This window comes from Rana temporaria, chromosome 3 (genome assembly GCF_905171775.1).
Source record: "Rana temporaria chromosome 3, aRanTem1.1, whole genome shotgun sequence".
In the NCBI taxonomy this organism is placed as follows: Eukaryota; Metazoa; Chordata; class Amphibia; order Anura; family Ranidae; genus Rana; species Rana temporaria.
The window spans coordinates 382,140,853-382,158,184 of record NC_053491.1 but is presented as its reverse complement, the minus strand read 5'-3'; positions in this window follow the sequence as shown (position 1 = coordinate 382,158,184).

Below are 17,332 nucleotides of genomic sequence, written 5' to 3'. Positions count from 1 at the left end.
CTGGGTTTGCAAGGCGTAAGTCGGCGTAAGTGGAAGTGGGCGTGAGCCATGCTAATGAGGCGTGACCCCATGCAAATGATGGGCCGAGCGCCAGACAGATAGTTATCACCAACTGCGCATGCGCCAGGACGTGGACGCATCGTTATGCGCATGCTCAGAATCACGTCGGAACAACTGCCTAAGATACGCCAGATCACTGCCTATGCCGTGAACGTAACCTACGCCCAGCCATATTCACGTCCTACGTAAAATAGGCCGGCTTGGGTTCCCTGGTGCAGCCCTCTGCATGGATGCTGCTGAGTTACACCTCCTTTATGGGGCATAACTTTACACCGGATGTATGACTTTACGCGCACTGCGTCGGGCGCACTCACGTTCGTGAATCGCCGTATCTCCCTCATTTGCATATTTGAATAGAAAATCAATGGGAGCGCCAAATGCGTCCAGCGTAAAAATTTGCGCCCACTCTACGCCGGTGTAGGCAAGTTACGTCGGTGGGATGAAGCCTTTTTTTAGGCGTATATTAATTTGTGGGCCCGGCGCATAGATACGACGGCGCATATTTGCACTTACGCGGCGTATCCGGAGATACGTTGGCGCAAGTGCTTTGTGAATCCGGGCCATTGTGTTTGCCTGCACCAGATTGCATTTACAAAACGACCATGCAAACCGGTTGCAATGCGGTTAGAAAATTGATAAATGCATGACTTTGGTGCGGAGCTCCAATCATCGCTATAGCCTAAAAAACCTGGAAGCAATGAGCATTTAATGACTTTGGTTTTGCCAGATATAAACAGCACCATATTATCCCACCAATCTTAGTGTGCTCAGATGCTTGGTGTGTTCAGATGCTTTAAGGGCTGAGGAGAGATCTAGAGTCCAATAGACCCCAACATTTAAAAAAAAAAAAGTACCTGTCACTACCTATTGCTATCATAGGGGATACTTACATTACCTGTGATAACAATAAAAATGATAAAAAATATATATATATATATATATATATATATATATATATAATTAGGGGTGCACCAAAATGGAAATTTCAGAACCGAAACGAAACCGAAATTAAAAAAAAAACCAAACCGAAAATTACTTTTCTTTTTTTTTTCCTATTTCAATTTTTTTGGCCTGCGTTTGATGGGCACAGTGGCTGTGTTTGATGGGCACAGTGGCGACGTGTGTTGGCACAGTGGCTGCATGTGATGGCACAGTGGCTGCATGTGATGGCACAGTGGCGACGTGTGTTGGCACAGTGGCTGCATGTGATGGCACAGTGGCTGCGTTTGATGGGCACAGTGGCTGCGTTTGATGGGCACAGTGGCGACGTGTGTTGGCACAGTGGCTGCATGTGATGGCACAGTGGCTGCGTTTGGGCACAGTGGCGACGTGTGTTGGCACAGTGGCTGCATGTGATGGCACAGTGGCTGCGTTTGATGGGCACAGTGGCTGCGTTTGATGGGCACAGTGGCTGTGTTTGATGGGCACAGTGGCGACGTGTGTTGGCACAATGGCTGCATGTGATGGCACAGTGGCTGCGTTTGATGGGCACAGTGGCTGCGTTTGATGGGCACAGTGGCTGCATGTGATGGCACAGTGAGGCTGCAATTGGCTCAATAAGCAGAAAAAAGCAAGCATGGCTCAATAAGAGAAAAAAAGTTTTTTTTTTATCTGCCATTTTTTTTTTTTTTCAGTAAGAAAGTGCTGGTCACCTCAGTCAGTATTAGCCACCACCACCCACCCTCCAATCTAGCCATTTTGTTTGTTCTATCTAACTTCTAACAGGTTCTTCTGTTCTGCTTACTTTTATAGCAGAACACTGGTTCCTCCTAGGCAGGCTCCTCGTGAGTGTCACTAGTCTCTGTGTTACAGGCAGCTCCGACACAGCTCCCTTGCCCAGCGCTCCGAGTCCTCCCTCGCCTCCGGCCGTGACGTCACACGGCTCACGCCGCTGGACTGCACCGCGAGACTCCCCCATAGGGGGAGTAAAAAATGCAGACAATGGAGCTAGGACGTTGCTCCGGTGGAGCGCGATCGGCAGTTGGCACACAATTTGTACAGTGCCGCTGCCCGCACTCTGTATACTGGTCTGGCGGCCGTGGCTGCATGTATATGAGAACTGCGCCCCCTCCTATAGGAAATGGTACCGCCCATGGAGGGCGGTCATTATCGGCAACTTTAAATGTATTTCGGCATGTATCAAAAATAGATGTTATCGGCCACCGATATATCGGTGCATCCCTAATATATAGATAGATAGATAGATATGAAATGAACAGTGTAAAAAATTAATAAAAAAGCAAAATAAATAATAAAAAAATAAAATATGTGAAAGCACCCCGTCTTTCCATGCTCCCGCGCAAAGGGCGAACGCAAGCGTCCGTCTTGTGGTGTATGTAAACAGCAATTGCACCATACATGGGAGGTATCACCGCGAACGTCAGATCGAGGGCAGTAATTATAGCAGTAGACCTCCTCTGTAAATCTAAAGTGGTAAACTGTTTATGTAGTTTGTTGCCGATGCTCGGTTTGAAAAATCGCTGCCCGAATACTGTGTGAAAAAAAAAATGCAACACCCACCATTTTAATCTACAGGGCCTTTACTTTAAAAATATATATAATGTTTGGGGGTTCAAAGTAATTTTCTAGCAAAAAAAAGTATTTTTTTATGTAAACAAAAAGTGTCATAAAGGGCTTTGTCTTCAAGTAGTTAGACGAGTGGGTGATGTGTGGCATAAGCTTCTAAATGTCGTGCATAAAATGCCAGGACAGATCAACCCCCCCCCCCCCCAAATGACCCCTTTTTGTAAAGTAGACACCCCAAACTATTTGCTGATAGGCATGTTGAGTCCATGGAATATTTTATATTTTGCCACAAGTTTTGGGAAAATTAAAATTACAATGGGTACATGTGGAATTACACCCCAAAATACGTTCTGCTGCTTCTCCTGAGTAGGGAGTGTTTGCACACTCCATGTGCAGGCAGGGAGAATCGCATGCAGGGAGACATTGTCCCGATGCGCGGCTGCAGAGATCGGGAAAGGTCTCCCTGCCTGTGATTAGCACAGCGTCGTGCCGACTTCCTGGCGGGCTTTGCACATGGAGTGTGCCAGAGCTCATCCCTACTCCTGAGTATGGGGATACCACCTGGGTGGGACTTTTTGGGAGCCAAGCCACATACAGGACACCGGGTGTAATTTCACATATATCAATGGCATGTTTCAGCAATATATAATTTTAGTGATATCTTTGTGTAAACATTATTTTTTTTTCCAGCAATTTCCTTGGGGTGTCTACTTTCCAAAATGGGGTAATTTGAGGGGGGCCGCTCCTGCTGCTGTCAATCAAATCCAATGACTTGGGGGCGGGGCCGAGTCCTGCACTCAGTGGCTATGTATGCCGAATGCAGGACTCGTTAGCGCGCCTCCTTGGGATAAGAGCGCTTCCCATAGGGGGTTATCTGAAGCGGGGAGGGGTAAGAGAGAGTCGCAAAGGGACCCCAGAAAACGGCGTTTGGGGCCACTCTGTGCAAAACGAGCTGCACAGTGGAGGTAAGTATGACATGTTTGTTATTTAAAAAAAAAAAAAAAAAAAGAAACGTATAGTATCACTTTAAGGCTTCAGCATACCAAGACATTTTGGACAATTTCATACTCCCAACTTGAGAATAGTTTGGGGAGGGTCCTTTCCTGTTCCAACATGACTGCGCACCAGTGCACAAAGCAAAGTCCATAAAGACATAGATGAGCAAGTTTGGGGTGGAGGAACTTCACTGGCTTGCACAGAGTCCTGACCTCAACCCGATAGAACACCTTTGGGATGAATTAGAACGTCTTCTTGTCCAACATCAGTGCCTGACCGCACAAATGCGCTTCTGGAAGAATGGTCAAACACCCCTATAGACCAGGGGTGTCCAAACTTTTTTGAAAGAGGGCCAGATTTGATGAAGTGAACATGCTTGAGGGTTGACCATTTTGCCTGTTATTTTTTAAACCATTAAAATTAGGTATAAGTGTGTTCGTTCGAGCACTAATACACTGCCCAACAAGAATTGTTTTGCCTTTGTGGCTGTGTGTGAGTAAAGAGATGAGCTTGGGCGTGTTATTTGGATATACCGTATTTATCGGCTTATAAACACACACCTTCACTTTAAAAAGGAAGTTTCAGGAAAAAAAATCTTACATTTTAAATAAAGAACTGTGAAGCAAAATAAGGGTCAGTGCCTATCAATGCAGCCTAATCAGTGCCCATCTGCAGCCTCACCGTTGCCATGAATGCAGCACCTACTCCATTGCCATGAATGCAGACTCACCATTGTCATCAATGCAGCCTGCAGAGGAGACAGGGAGGGGGCGGGACGAGCGCCAACAGACATACATACCGTTTTATCGATGGGCCTTTTTAATTGAAAGTCCCGCCTCCTGTGATGGACAGAACAGTTGCCCAATGGCAGCGCAGGAGACAGGACTTCCTTTTACACAGCACTCTTCCCGTCCCCTCCAAGGCAGCATACCTATCTTTTGTGGGATTGGGGATTCGTTGGGGGCCACAAAAGATATACATGTCAAGATTACCAAGCAGGCCGTCCGAAACCGGAACGCGGGCCGCGATTGGCCCCGGGACGGTCTTTGGACATGCCTGCTATAGACGCACTCCTAAACCTTGCGGACAGCCTTCCCAGAAGAGTTGAAGCTGTTATATCTGCAAAGGGTGGGCCAACCTAATGTTGAACCCTACGGACTAAGATTGGCATGCCATTAAAGTTCATGTGCGTGTAAAAGCAGGTTTCCCAATACTTTTATCAATATAGTGTATCACTAATTGGAGATTTCTGAAACGCCCTTGTAACGGGACGGATTTTAGCGTGTGGCCTCCAATCATTACCAACAAGAGGCCTTTCCCTGCAAGTTATAATCAGATTGGGATAATTCTTCTCACATGAGCCTCAGCTCCTGTTCTCAGAACTTTTCCGGTGTGGAAGAGAAGATTCCCAGTTAAGGTCGTGACGTGCAGTACGATGCTTAGATGAACATCAGTAGTATTCAGCCTGTAGACGTGTGTTCGTCAGCTGCCTGGAAAATGATGGAAGGGGTGAAGGTCTGCAATGGGCTGGACAATGCTGTCTTCAAGGCAAGTGATCTCTATTCTAAGTATATTATATGAAAAAGATTGATTCTGCTTCAGAGAAATGTGGTATTCTCAGGCAGGGAATTAACACTGCATTTGCATTTTTACAAAGATTGTAACTATCTTGTCCCTATACCTTTTGTCTGCTCTACTCAGATAATAATGTTAGTTTGTCTGGCTGCAAATGATGGAAACACTGACTTGTTCACCTAGAATACATAGGAGATATTTTTGTTTGTTACTTGATTTAAAGTATAAGTAAAGGCAAAACTTTTATTTTTATTTTTTTCTAGTTTTGGACAAGGTGCCCTGCAGAGTGCCCTGGTCTCTGTGCCCCCAATAGGATGATTAGATTTTTATCCTACTGACCAATCACTTAACCACTTCAGCCCCGGAAGAATTTACCCCCTTCCTGACTGGGCCATTTTTTGCGATATGGCACTGCGTCTTTTTAACTGACAATTGCGGGGTCATGTGACGCTGTACCCAAACAAAATTGACGTAATTTTTTTCCCACAAATAAAGCTTTCTTTTGGTGGTATTTGATCACTTCTGCGGTTTTTATTTTTTGCGCTATAAACAAAAATAGACAGACTATTTTGAAAAAAAAGCTATATTTTTTACTTTTTGCTATAATAAATATCCCCAAAAAATATATAAAAAAACAAATTTCTTTCTCAGTTTAGGCCGATATGTATTCTTCTACATATTTTTGGTAAAAAAATTGCAATAAGCGTATATTGATTGGTTTGCGCAAAGTTATACAAAATAGGGGATAGATGTATGGCATTTTTATTATTATTGTTTTTTTAATAGTAATGACGGCGATCTGCATTTTTTATTAGGACTGCAACTTTATGGCGGACAGATCGGACACTTTGACACTATTTTGGGACCACTGACATTTATACAGCGATCAGTGCTATAAATAGCCACTGATTACTGTATAAATGTCATTGGCAGGGAAGGGGTTAACACTAGGGGATGATCAAGGGGTTAATTGTGTTACCTAGGGAGTGATTCTAACTGTGGGGGGGATGGGACTGCCTGGGTGAGGAGAGCAATCGTTGTTCCTAAGCATTAGTCGGCAAGCGGTTAAAGGAGAAGTGCAGCCTGAGCTCGTTTGACTGGGCTTCTCCTAAGGCTCCTTTCACACGTGCGGACCGTATGTCCGCTTTTTCATCCATCCGTTTGCGGATGAAAAAGGGACATACATTGGTTCCTTTGAGATTGCGGGTGTTAGCGTATGAACATCCGCTGACACCCGATCTCGTCCGCCTCAGCAAAGATCCGATTTTGCAGACGGAAGAAAACTCTTTTTTTCCTTCCGTCTGCAGATCGGATGAACACGAATAAACGGTCCCATAGGGGAGAGCGGAGAAAAGACAGGGCGGTCCCTGCACAGTGTGCGGAGACCTCCCTGTCATCCGTCTGCTCAGCGGGGATCAACGGAGCGATCCCCGCTGAGCTTACGGAGCATACGGAGTGTGAAAGGGGCCTAAGAGTCACAGGAGTTCAATTCGATTTGCACACCTGTTAACCGCTTTCATCAGAGAGTGGACTGAAATCCGCTCTCAGCTGACGTCACAGGAATCAGTCCAGGCACTGCGTCATCCTAACAATGGAAGTCGGGATCCGCCATGGGGCAATCTCTCCCGTGGAGCTATTGTGTTCTCCCAGTGGTGGGAGGCATGGGGATTCACCACCACTGGGAGAATACAGCGATTATTGATAGTGGCTAAATTTCGTATGTTGGTTGTTCCCAAGTCGATCAATGCATCGACTTTGGTACAATCAGCCTGCCCATGGATGGTTCGAACCTTAGCCAGTCCCTGCTGGACCATTTAAGCTTCAAACCATCTACAGTCGGCTTAAGGCTTCTCTTGAACAGGAATATTGGAAAAATGTCATTCAGTTGCTGCATGCAGCCAATGGGCTGCATTGCTGATCAGTGTATTCTAAAAGTAGAGGAATCCTGCTGTCAGAATACAATATAGCACAGGGAAGCTTTCTTCATCCACATTGCTTGTATGGATGGGGGTATGCGTTCTTTCCTTCCTTTTTCATTTTCAGACCACTGGATGATGGAAAAAGAAAAAACAATCCATCTATGGCCAGCTTAAAAGTGAAAGAAAATCCCAAATGTTTGGTTGTCACTAGACATGTGCACAACAAAAAATGTTTTTTTTTTTTTTTGTTATGTTTCGTCTCATTCCGTAGATTCGTAAAGATTTGTAATTTCGTAAGACACAAGTTTTCCTATTCGGACCCGTTCGTATTTTGTAAGACGCAAGTTTTTCTATTCGGACCTGTTCGTATTTGCTTTACAGTTTTGTTTTCGTTTATACTGAATGATTCGTAATTCTGTCTAATTTATTTTTGTCGATTTGTAATTTTGTTAGATAATAATTTTCGTTTAATGAATTCGTAATTTTGTACTTTCGTAAATTCATTGCGGCGCAGTCATTCGCAATCTCGTATTTTATTTTCATTTTCAACACGCGGCTAATCCATATTAAGATAGAATTTCTCTTAAGCCGCATACACACTCTCTGACTTTTTGCCTACAAACTTCAAAATAAGCGCTTTCCAAAAAATCCGACCGTGTATGGTCCAAACTTTTTCGGTTTCAAAAGTCCGGCCAACTCCCTTCGGACAAAAATCCACGGAAAAGTTTGTTTGAAGTCCGATAGTGTGTACGAGGCTTTACACTGTACAATGTGACTCAGCACACAAGAGATAAGCTGATTGGCTAAGATATTAAGTAAGATACATCACTTACTAACTACACTGCCCAGTGCCCATTCGAAAGAACGATACAAGTACACAAATTTACGAACAGACAAAGAAACGAATTTACAAAACACACAAATGAAAATACAAACATACAAATGAAAATACGAATACACGAAATTACGAACAGACAAAGGATTTAAAATACGGAATGTTCGTTATAAATGTCATTTTTGTTCTTTTGCAGTTTCGGTGTTTCGTATTTTAGTAAGATTGTCCAATCGTACGTTCGTATTTTCGCTTGTTTGTTATTTTTCTTATTCGTAATTCCGTAATTTCTGTATTTTGGTTCTTTCAGCTTTTCGGATGTCCGAATTGATCCGAATGTACGAATACTAACAAATTTGTATGAAAATCCATTAGTTACGAACGGGAAAGCACATGTCTAGTTGTCACCAGAACAGGAATAGTTGGGAAATCTTCCAATGAGGTCCATAGTTCTGGTCGACAACCAGGTATTCCCTAAAGCCTCGTACACACAATCAGATTTTCCGACGGGAATTGTATGATGATAGACGGTTGGCTTAAAATCTGACCGTTTGTACTCTCCATCAAACAATTGTTGTCAGACTTTCCGCCGACAAATGTTGGATGGCAGGCTTATAAATTTTCCGTGGACAACTGTCAGATTTTCCTATTGTGTGTACACAAGTCCGTCAGACAAAAGTACAAACACACATGCTCGGAATCAATGCTCACCAAACACATCATTCGCAGAAGGTGCCCAAAGGGTGTCGCTCAAGAGCTGAAATTTCATGTAGTACGTCACTACGTTCGTGTTTGTTGGCCGACAATTGTGTGCCGTTTGTATGCAAGACAAGTTCATAGCCAATGCCCTTTGGACTAAAGTCTGATGCATTGCCTGCGGGAAAAACCGATTGTATGTACGAGGCTTAAGTGTGGAGGGATTTAACTCTCTCTTAGTTCCAAAAAAATAAATTTAGCCTTTAAATCTGGTTTACGCTGATGCAATATCTTATGAATTCCAGAACACATGAAATCGCATGACAAGTGAAATTACATGAGTTTCTATGGAGGCTCTTCACATATATGTAGGAAGAATCCAAAGGGTCATGTGCAAGTTTAGTGTGGTGTGAAATTACATGAGTTTCTATGGAGGCTGTTCACATATATGTAGGAAGAATCCAAAGGGTCATGTGCAAGTTTAGTGTGGTGTGAAATTACATGAGTTTCTATGGAGGCTGTTCACATATATGTAGGGAGAATCCAAAGGGTCATGTGCAAGTTTAGTGTGGTGTGATTTGTAGCTCCATAGACTTGCATGTAAATTTCATGCAGATTATAGATCTGTTCTAAAGCAGAGAAAGAGAGATCAAAGCTGTGTCCAAATTGCATGAAAACGTGTTAGTATTGCATCAATTCGCACTGGAGCTGCTCCTTCAAATCTCACTGCAAAGCAGATTCAACTTGCATCGGTGTGTGAACCTAGTCTCACGATCACGATCGGAAATTCCGACAACAAATGTTCGATGTGAGCTTTTTGTTGGAAATTCTGACCATGTGTATAGGCTCCATCGGACATTTGCTGTCGGAATTTCCAACAGCAAATTTTCCGACAATAAAAGTTCTTGTTGGAAATTCTGATCGTCTGTAGCCAATTTCGAAGCACAAAAATACTACGCATGCTCGGAATCAATTTGACGCATGCTCGGAATCATTGAGCTTAATTTTTCTTGGCTCGTCATAGTGTTGTACGTCACCGCGTTCTTGGCGTTCGGAATTTCTAGGCCTCGTACACACCAGCGGACAGTCCCATGAAAACGGTCCGCCGGACCGTTTTCATCAGACATGTCCGCTCAGAGATTTCGGTCTGATGGTTGTACACCCCATCAAACCGAAATCCGCGCGGACAGACAGCGCGGTGACGTGGCGGCGACGTGCGCGACCCTGGAAGGTCAATGCTTCCACGCATGCATCGAATCACTTCGACGCATGCGAGGGATGGCGGCCGATCAGACATGTCCGGTGAGTCTGTACAGACGACCGAACATGTCCGACGGACAGGCTTCCAGCGGACATGTTTCTTAGCATGCTAAGAAACATTTGTCCGCTGGAAACCTGTCCGATCCGCCAGACATTTGTCCGGTCGGCCGTACAGACAACCAAACATGTCTGCTGAAACTGGTCAGCGGACCAGTTTCAGCAGACATGTTCGGTCGTGTGTACGAGGCCTTAGACATTTGTGTGACCGTGTGTATGCAACACAAGTTTGAGCCAATATTCCGTCGGAAAAAAAATCCACGGATTTGTTGTTGGAAATTCTGATCGTGTGTACGCGGCATAAGTGTATCTAGATCAGAGGACAGAAATGTGATATATTGCAGCTTACCAGTACTTTGATGTAGTGGCTGCATTTGTTTCTTTTTCTAATTTTTCACTTTATTTAAGGGTGCCAATATCGCCCTTCCTGTCTTAGGGTGTCAATGCTCACTGTATCTATAAAGTAGTATCATTGTCAGTCTGCTGTGTGAGTTTATTTGGCCACAGGACTGCCGATCCTGTTTACGAGATAGACAGCCCAATACTCCTGAACAGGTGACCCCACTGTATTTTCCATACTGGAGAGGGTGATGTTTTTATCCTTCCACTGAGTTCCCAGGGAATGCTGAGTATCCCAAATCTGGTGAGATAACACACCAGCACAGTGTGGGCACATTTTATCATATGATTTAGGATACTCCGCACTTGCCTGGATCCTGCCAGAAGACTGATAATGTCACCATTGCCTAGATCCTACAAACAGAGGCCCATACTTTGATAACAGTATATCATAGGGTTGCACCAATACAGTTTATTGGCGAGTACGAGAGCCGATACTTTGGTCAAGTACTCGCCAATACCAAGTATGGATACTTTGCAGTGCGATTTGCATCAATAAAAAATAAATGGAACCAAATCTCACTACAAAGAAAAGAATCGTGTGCTATTTGAACAGGAATGCAGAGCGATTCCTGTCCTAATCTCATGCAATTTCCCCCACCGCTCTTGTGCATGTGTGTATAGAAAGGGAAGCACCATCTACTGGGCAGTTTATTAAAAAAAATGTATAACTCACATTAAAGTGGAGGTTCACCTGGAAATGTTAATTTTTAACATTAGATTGAGGCTCATTTTGTCAAGGGGAATCGGGTAGTTTTTTTAAAAACGAAGCAGTACTTACCGTTTTAGAGAGCGATCTTCTCCGCCGCTTCTGGGTATGGGCTGCGGGACTGGGCGTTCCTATTTGATTGACAGTCTTCCGACAGGCTTCCGATGGTCGCATCTATCGCGTCACGATTTTCCGAAAGTAGCCGAACGTCGGTGCGCAGGCGCCGTATAGAGCCGCACCGACTTTCGGCTACTCGTGACGCGATGTATGCGACCGTCGGAAGCCTGTCGGAAGACTGTCAATTAAATAGGAACGCCCAGTCCCGAAGACCATACCCGGAAGCGGCGGAGAAGATTGCTCTCTAAAACTGTAAGTACTGCTTCGTTTTTAAAAAAAACTACCCGATTCCCCTTGACAAAATGAGCATCAATCTAATGTTAAAACAATTTTTTCGGGTGAACTCCCGCTTTAAGTACATATCTGGTCAAATGCAAAATCTGCAAAGTGTCCCAGTCCCGCCAATGATAGAAAGTCATGAGCGCTGGAGGTGTTCACAGGGCTGGAGGAGAAGTTTCCAGGGACCCCTGTGAGTATAGAGCGGAAGTGATGTCAGCTTGTTGGCGAATCGCCTTTACATCTCCTCCAGCTCTGTGAGCACCTCCAGCGGACGTGATTTACTATCATCGGCGGGACGGGGACACTATCAGTGGTGGCTGGTGATTTTTGGTTTTGAAGAGGGGACGGCAAACAACTACCCACCCGACACCTCAAACCCCCCCTTACTGTCTGCCGGTCCACTGGCACTTACCCCATCTAGGCGGTTGGTACATCAGGCCTGGTATGCTCTTGAAAGGTGGGACCCATGCTGTTTTTTTTTTTAACATTTGGCGTGGAGTTCCCCCTAAAGATTCATACCAGACACAGTGCCTGGTATTGTCGGGGATCAAAGTCCGATCCCTGTTCATTGAAGTCTGACACATCGGGCTTCGGCCTGCATCGGGCAGCGGCTCCTGTGTCTTCTCCTCCTCGCTTCCGCTGTGCGTCTCCTTCCCTCCTCCTTAGCATCCAATAGGATCGCCTTTCCTTTCAGCCAATCAGGTGATGAGTATCAGACCCGCTTCCCAATTGGCCAGGAGGAGGATCAGTGTTGCAACAGCAAATTTTCATCTGCTGTTGTAACACCTGGGTGGGCTCGTGGCGCAATGCTCTGTGCCCTGAGCCCAACCTATTTCGAAGCCTATTGGAACCTCTGACTCTAATCAGGTGCTTACATTAGATGGTAACCTTTGAATCTTTTTTATTTATTTTTTGCTAAATCGGGACATGTATGCAAATTTAGCACATGAAAGGCACATTCTCAGGGAATAAAACAAACAATAGAATAGCATAGACTGTGCTGACCCTAAATACACCACACAGCAGTCCATGTTCAAAGTGAGAAGTTATCCCTCCAAAGTTGAGGAATCCCTGATTGTCACCAGAACTAGTCTCCTCATTGGAAGATTTCACCTCTTTTCCTGTTCTGGTGACAACCCCAAAATGTGTCACTTTTGGTTATAATGGAAAACTGGACAAATAAGGTGACTCTCCTTAAAGCGGGAGTTCACCCATTTAAAAAAAAAAAAAAAATCTCCCCTTAGCTTCCTGCTCGTTCGGTCTAGGGGAATCGGCTATTTATATTAAAATATGTGCAGTACTTACCCGTTTTCGAGCTGCATCTTCTTCCGTCGCTTCCGGGTATGGGTCTTCGGGAGCGGGCGTTCCTTCTTGATTGACATTCTTCCGAGAGGCTTCCGACGGTCGCATCCATCGCGTCACTCGTAGCCGAAAGAAGCCGAACGTCGGTGCGGCTCTATACTGCGCCTGCGCACCGACGTTCGGCTTCTTTCGGAAAATCGTGACGCGATGGATGCGACCGTCGGAAGCCTCTCGGAAACCTGTCAATCAAGAAGGAACGCCCATTCCCGAAGCCCATACCCGGAAGCGACGGAGAGGATGCGTCTCGTAAACGGGTAAGTACTGCACATGTTTTAAAATAAATAGCCGATTCCCCTAGTAATAACGAGCAGGAATCTAAGGGGGAAAAGTGCCCTCTAAGGGTGAACCCCCGCTTTAACTGGGACACATACAGCAATAAAATCCTGACAGGCGTTCTATACCCTCTCCTTTCCACCCAAAATGAAAAAAGAGAAACTTTTGCTTTAGTTTAAGCTCACGCCTGTGTGAGAAAGAAATTGGCCCAGGAGGTATCATTCATTCCCGACTTGATTGTGACACTGATAACGTTCAGTGATGCTCTGTTCTTTATGAATGAAAAAGTATAGAGACCTTAGATAAGAAGTAGATGTTTCATAATTTGTATGTTAAGTAACAGATTAAGAAACTGGAACTGAATTTAATTTTCTTTGACGTGGACATGCATGCTTATATCCTGCCAGTTCACGTTATCTAACTTTGGGCTCATTCACACCAACTGCGGTGTGGGAAACGCGTGTTCCCTACAGTGTGGGGCCTACACTACACAAGGAAATGCATTGGGTGTCACTGCCATTAATTAACAGCACCTTTAACAAACACACATGGGTTGTGGCCACCAAACTGCATGGTATCACAGTACCATGTGGTTTGGTGCAGTGCATTCTTAAAAGTCTCATCTTCCGTACTTCATGAGCGTTCCTGTGCGTTTGGCAGCCATTGAAAATAAATGGGAACAAAAACACACCCCTTCTGGTGTGAACTATCCCTTACGGCCCATTATTATTTATTTAATGAGAAACAAATGGTGTGATTTTGACCATGAGATTTTGATGCACAATTTTTAGATGCTGATATTTCATTGTGTTTAATCACTAAAACATTGCATAACATTATTGGTATCAAAAAAATATGTGTAGTGTGTTTTTATTTTTTGACACTTTTCTTTTTTACCCATACTCATTCACATAGGGTGGGGGGCCAGGATCTGGGGGCCCCCTTGTTAAAGGTGGCTTTGAGCTTCCGGTAAGCCCCCCTCCCACAGACCCCAACGGCCAGGGTTGTCGAGAAGAGGCCCTTGTCCTCATCAACATGGGGACAAGGTGCTTTGGGGTGTGGCCTACCGGGCTGCGTGCTTGGATAAGGGTCTGGTATGGATTTTGGGGGTCCCCAACACTGTTTTTTTGGCGTAGGATTTCGCCTTAAAATCCATTTCAGACCAAAGGGTTTGGTATGCTGTTTTTTTTTAAATCTGGTGTGGAGTTCCCCTTCAAGATTGTCAGAGCTCAAGTCGCATGCCAAAGTCAGATCAGCCAAGACCGCGATCCGACTTTGATCCGACTTCAGTGATATTCAATGGGCTGAAGTAGGACCAAAGTTGGACCAAAGTAGTGCAGGGAACGGGCTTGATTGTGTTCGGATCAAACTTGCCAGGAATTGCTCTAGAATTTCCTGGTAGAGGGCTGCGCTGACTTTGGACTTGAGAAAACACAATGGACCAACACCAGAAGATGACACGGCTCCCCAAATCATCACGGACTGTGGAAAATGTTGCATTTCATTTGGAAATCAAGGTCCCAGAGTCTGGAGGAAGAGTGGAGAGGTTGCATTGGGTCCAGTGTAAAGTTTCCACAGTCAGTGATGATTTGGGGAGCCATGTCATCTGCTGGTGCTGGTCCACAAAGTCAGCACAGCCCTCTACCAGGAAATTCTAGAGCACTTCATGCTTCCCTCTGCTGACCAGCCTTATGGAGATGCTGATTTCATTTTTCCAGCAGGACTTAGCACCTGCCCACACTGCCAAAAGTACCAATATCTGGTTTATTGATCATGTATCACTGTGTTTGATTGGCCAGCAAACTCGCCTGACCTAAACCCCATAGAAAATCGGTGGGGTATTGTCAAGAGGAAGATGAGAGACACCAAATCCAACAATGCAGACAAGCTGAAGGCCACTATCGATGCAACCTGGGCTTCCATAACTCCTAGCGCTGCCGACTAGCTCCAGGGGGCTCCTTAGGACTCGAGGAGCCTTTCATACAATAGTAATGCCGGCAATCTGGGAACAGTGTGACATAAGAAGACTTCAATGCAGAATCTTCAGAGCTCATGCACACAGGATTATGACACAGTGAGCAAGAGAAATCTCATGGAGGCGCAAACCCTTCCCCATACATCTAAGGGCTGGTTCACACCAGAACATGGAGTGTGAAAGGTGTATTTACCATGTGTATTTCCCGAACCATGGTCAAAATGCACTGCCTTTGCAATCTACTGTGATTGCCAATACATTAATGGCAGCTCAAACGCAGATCATAAACGTGTTGCATTTGCAGGTACCAGACCACATGGTACCGCAGTACAATGAGCTTTTGTGTGTTCTGTTTTTTTTTCTAAAAAATCACACTGCAGGGGAACGCGGTCCACGTGACCTGGCCCTAAATCTAAAATCTATGGACAGATTTGAGTCATAAAGGTCCACTAGGACAGGCAACTTGTCCTTTACAAACAAAAAATGTTGCCTGGCCAGTTATGTATGGAAAGCCTGTTTCTGAGTCTGCTGTGGTTGATGCCCCATAGAAAGAATGATTGTTGTCTGAAGCCGCAAACTCTCAACTGTCACTATTATGCATCCAGTCAGTGTGTGTTATTGTAAAAACAAGGAGGGTTATTCTGGAGAGTGGTTGAAGTGTCACTGCTTGTCTGCCTAAAAATGAACAATTCTTTCATTGTCATGAAAAGAGACAATTTTCTGTAATGCCCCGTACATACGGTCGGAATTTCCGACAAGAAAAGTCTGATGTGAGCTTTTGGTCAGAAATTCAGATCGTGTGACTTTTCCTGTCGGAATTTCCGCCAACAAAAATTTGAGAGCTGGTTCTCAAATTTTTAGACAGAAATTCCCATCGTCTGTAGCAATTCTGATGCGCAAAATTCCGACGCATTCTCAGAAACAATTCGACACATGCTCGGAAGTATTGAACTTCATTTTCTCGGCTCTTCGTAGTGTTGTACGTTCTTAACGGTCAAAAGTTCAGAGAACCTTTGTGTGACCGTGTGTATGCAAGCCCAGCTTGAGCGGAATTCCGTCGGAAAATCCAATCGTGTGTACGCGGCATTAGTGACAGATTGCTGCTAAAGGGTGACCTCAACGAATGTGGCTAGAGTCTCTGTAACGTTCAACATCCACATAACCTTGTTGTTATGTGGTCTTTGAACCTTACTGAGATTCTAGCCACATCCATTGAGGTCACCTATGCCTAGTGGGCCATCCCCACAAATTGACATTACTTGTTCCCACAGCCTAGTTGCCCTCTGCCTGATATTTTCTGCAAGCGCTTGCCAAAATTACATTTGACTTCCACACCAGTGTGTCTTCACCACCTACATGCGGGCAGGTGTTGGTCCATGAACTGACCCTGTGTGCAGTCAGGGACACGCACCCACACCCACCTATGTTATACTAGGAACAGTGCCTGTGTCCATGCAGCTGCATTTCCCAATAGAAATTAATGGGACACCAGCATGGGGATGCATGCAGCTCCTGTGCACCCCCATGCCTATCATTCGGATTTGCTGCTGGGTCACTTTCAGAAGCGTCCCTCCTGCAAATTTCCGGTTGTTTTCGGGCTTACCTGGTGGATTGGGAAGTCTGAAAACCGATCCGGCTCAGACTCTGTGCACAAAAATGAGCGAAGGAAAGCTTGCCTCTGCTCATCTCTATGCCCTAGGAGGACCAGAGCGATGTCATGATGTCACTTCCGGTTCCGTCCACATGTAAACATTTTTTAAAGGAAGAGATCAAAAAAAGTTTGACCTTTTTGCTTTTAAGGGTAAAGAAGAGATTTGGGGTCTTTTAAACCCCAGATCTCTCCATAAAAAGGATCTGTCATCCTGTATTGTTATCGCAAGGGATGTTTATATTCCTTGTGATAACAATAAAAGGGATCAAAAAAATAAAAATGTAAAGTGTAAAAATAAAATAATAAAAAAAAACATTTAAAACATCTCATATGTAAATAGTGTTCGCACCACACATGTGAGGTATCGCAGCGAACATCTGGGGGAGAGCAATAATTCTAGCTCCAGACCTCTTGTGTAACTCTAAAGTGTTAACCTGTAGAAATGTTTAAAGTTTCGTCTATAGAGATTTTTAAGTACCGTAATTTGGCGCCATTCCATGAGCGCGCGCAATTATAAAGTATGACATGTTGGGTATCCATTTACTTGGCGTAACATCAGCCTTTATATCATACAAAAAAATGGGTATATATATATTATGTTTATATATATATATATATATATATATATATATAATGTGTGTGTGTG